The sequence below is a fragment of the Delphinus delphis genome, chromosome 4, assembly GCF_949987515.2.
Source record: "Delphinus delphis chromosome 4, mDelDel1.2, whole genome shotgun sequence".
NCBI lineage: Eukaryota > Metazoa > Chordata > Mammalia > Artiodactyla > Delphinidae > Delphinus > Delphinus delphis.
The window spans coordinates 82759160-82762445 of NC_082686.1; the positions used below are offsets into that span (position 1 = coordinate 82759160).

General features: G+C 52.1%; 1 pseudogene; it reads left to right on the forward strand.

Annotated features, from left to right (window-relative positions):
* The first annotated feature begins 1442 nt into the window (after positions 1 to 1442).
* LOC132424167 (transmembrane epididymal protein 1A-like) lies at positions 1443 to 2311 on the forward strand (annotated as a pseudogene).
* The last annotated feature ends 975 nt before the right edge of the window (positions 2312 to 3286 follow it).

Consider the following 3286-nt stretch of genomic DNA (forward strand, 5'->3'; position numbering starts at 1 on the left):
AATTACAATAGCAACACCAAAGATCAGTGATCACAGATATAATAATAACAAAAAGTTTGAAATATTATGAAAATTACCAACATGTGACACAGAGGCACGAAGGGAACGAATGCTGTTGGAAAAATGGCACCAACAGACTAGCTTGATGGGGTTGCCACAGATCTTTAGTTTTTTTTTGTTTGTTTGTTTGTTTTTTGCGGTACGCGGGCCTCTCACTGTTGTGGCCTCTCCCGTTGCGGAGCACAGGCTCCGGATGCGTAGGCTCAGCGGCCAGAGCTCAGGGGCCCAGCCGCTCCGCGGCATGTGGGATCTTCCCGGACTGGGGCACGAACCCGCGTCCCCTGCATCGGCAGGCGGACTCTCAACCACTGCGCCACCAGGGAAGCCCCAGATCTTTAGTTTTTTAAAAAAAACACAATATCCACAAAGCCTGATAAAGAAAAGTGCAATAAAATAAGGTATGTCTATATTTAATCCTCACAACAAACCTAGGAAGTAATTATTATTCCCATTCTACAGATCAGGAAACCGAGTCTCAAGAAGACAAAGTTAACTTGCTCGCAGTCATGTGAGTTGCAAGCGTTGGAGCTGAAATTCAGTCACTGTGCAGATAAATGAATAGACCCGATCCCCATCCAGCCTCTGCTGTGCTGGCTGCTAGAAGAGACCTCATGCATGTCCCTTCCCCCGCCCCCACCCGGAGCCTTCATGTCACCTGTAAAATTTGTTTAGCAATAACTTCCTTATAGAGTTGTTGAGGGATTTTTTAAATTAATTTTTATTGGAGTATAGTTGCTTTACAATGTTGTGTGAGTTTCTGCTGTACAGCGAAGTGAATCAGCTATATGTATACATATATCCCCTCTTTTTTGGATTTCCTTCCCATTTAGGTCACCACAGAGCATAGAGTAGAGTTCCCTGTGCTATACAGTAGGTTCTCATTAGTTGTCTATTTTATACACAGTAGTGTATATATGTCAATCCCAGTCTCCCAATGTTGATGGAGTTAAATGAGAAAAAAATTATGTAACATGCCTGGCACCAAGAGACCGTCCGTGGAAGAGAAGTCTCTTTCCTGGAGCACCTAACTCTTTCCCTCCCCTCTCCTTGTGGAGGGGTGGGGCAGAGACCGTGAGAAAAAGGGCAAACCAGTGCCTACAGTGAGGGGCAAGAGGTTGAAATCCCAGGCCTAGCATCTAAGTACGGAACAGAGTGTGGCGCAACGCACGCACGCCCACCATCACGCCTCCGAAAGAGGTCCCACCCAGGAGTGACTCAGATGCTCTGGACACCTTTCCCTGTGTGGGAAGCATGGGTGGGGCTGGATCGGGCAGATCTCCCCGCTGTTCAAAAGTAGCCACTCTTGCTTGTGAGGGGTGCCGGCGAGGTTGCTGCTCATCTCCCACTGTCGCCCTGGTGGCCCTGACATACACACTGAGACCATGGGAACCCTCGGGGGACACCTGGTAGCAGGGATCTTCTTCTTCTTCTTCTCATTCTACTACTCGGTGCTGGTGTCCTTGGCCCTGTTACGGGGACAGAGGTTCCTCAAAGCCCCTCTGCCCCCAAGGGAGAAGCGAGGGCACAGGTGGTGGCAGCTGGTCCCTGTGGAAGGAGTGGGGAAGGTGGTTTTCTCCCTGATTCTCACCTTCCCCGAGTTCTTCTACCCGCCAGGAACAAAGCGGCTGATGATGGTGGACTGGGAGGCCCCTCGGTGACCGTCACGTTCAAGGACGAGTGGCGGCACTTCACCACGCACCGGTCCTTCCTCCTCAGTGGCGTGGTGGACATCGCGAGCCAGGCGTGTGAAGCTGGAGCAGGCGGCCGAGGCTCTGGCCTTCCGTGCGCTGGTGCTGCTGGTGGTGACCCACGCCGAGCACAAGGGCGCCCTGGAGACCCACGTGCACGCGCTGTTCACAGTGCCTGCCTTCCCGGTCGGCCTGGCGCTCGCCATCGAGATCTGGGTCCCCGGCCAGCCCCAGCTCTGGGTGCTCAAGACTTGCATGGGGCTGGTGCTCAGCAGCTGTCTGATGCAGCTAAGCATCCTGATGTACACGCCGCCCTCGGGGCAGCCCTGGAGAGGGGAAAACCCCAGGACCTCACCTTCCTCACCATCTTCTTCTGCTGGCACCTGGCCTCAGGGGCTGCCTTGCTGGCCGCCATCTACGGCCTCTGCAGCCTCTGGCATGATCGCTTCTCCCCCTGGAGAAAGGTCCCAGGTGCCAAGTACCACCTGTGACCCATAGGCGAGGGCAGTGAAGAGCTTGAGAAGCTCCGGGCAGGGGCCCAACTACAAGATGGGGGTGTCTAGGTATAGAATCTGTCCCTGTGCTGCACCCTTTGTAATGAGAGTTTTGAGGATGCCCACTGTGTGCCTAGTGCAGAAATGTCCTGGGATCTGCAATGTGGCTTTCCATCACAGGAGTCGCCTTCCTTGTTCCTAAATGAACCTTCCAGTTCCTAGGATTCCTGCTATCTATCTCTCTGTTCTCTCCAGGCCTGTCTCTTTCCTGTCTCGCTATTCAGTATAGTTCCTAACCATGGACTTACATGAAGTGAGAGCAGGAGTAGTGTTTTTCTTTGACAGCTTTTGGGATCCAAGAGGAAGAAATGAAATGAGGGAACAGAGAGAGATGGAGGGTCTCTGGGGACTCGGCAGGGCTCTGCGTGTCTGAGGCGGGGCTGGCTTCGCGTGTGCATGTGTGTGCCGCCGGCGGCTGAAGTGGTGAAATGTGTGAAAGGGAAGGGGCTCTGTTTTCACATCATGGTGAGGACTTCTGTTTTCTTCATTTCTCTCTGTTTTTTATTCACACTAAAGTGTAACAGGAAGAAGAGCTGGTTTTGTTGTTGCTGTTTTCTAATCTAAACTGGACGAGGCTACTTCTGCCTCAGGGACTAAGGGATGAGGGGAAAGGGGGTGGCCATCAGTTTAGCAGGGCTCAAGTCTGAGGAGAAAGGAGGCAAGGGAGGAATTCCCAAAGGTGGGTGTAAGAAACGAGGATTACATTTGTATAATTTTAAGTTGTTTGGGTTCCGCTGTGACATAAGACAACTCCACTGCTTATGCAGAGTCTTTCAGTAAAGTCTTATGATACACGTACATGTGTCTTGTGTGAGTGATTCTGGGGCAAGATCAAAGAAAAGGCCCAGATTTCAGGTGGTGGGAGCAGAAGGGGAAGAACCGCCACGAAACATGGGGCACAGATGACCTCAGTGGTTCTGGAGATGCAGGGACTTGGAGCCAAGAGGGAAAACTGCAGCCCCTGGAACCTGCAGAACTTTCCAG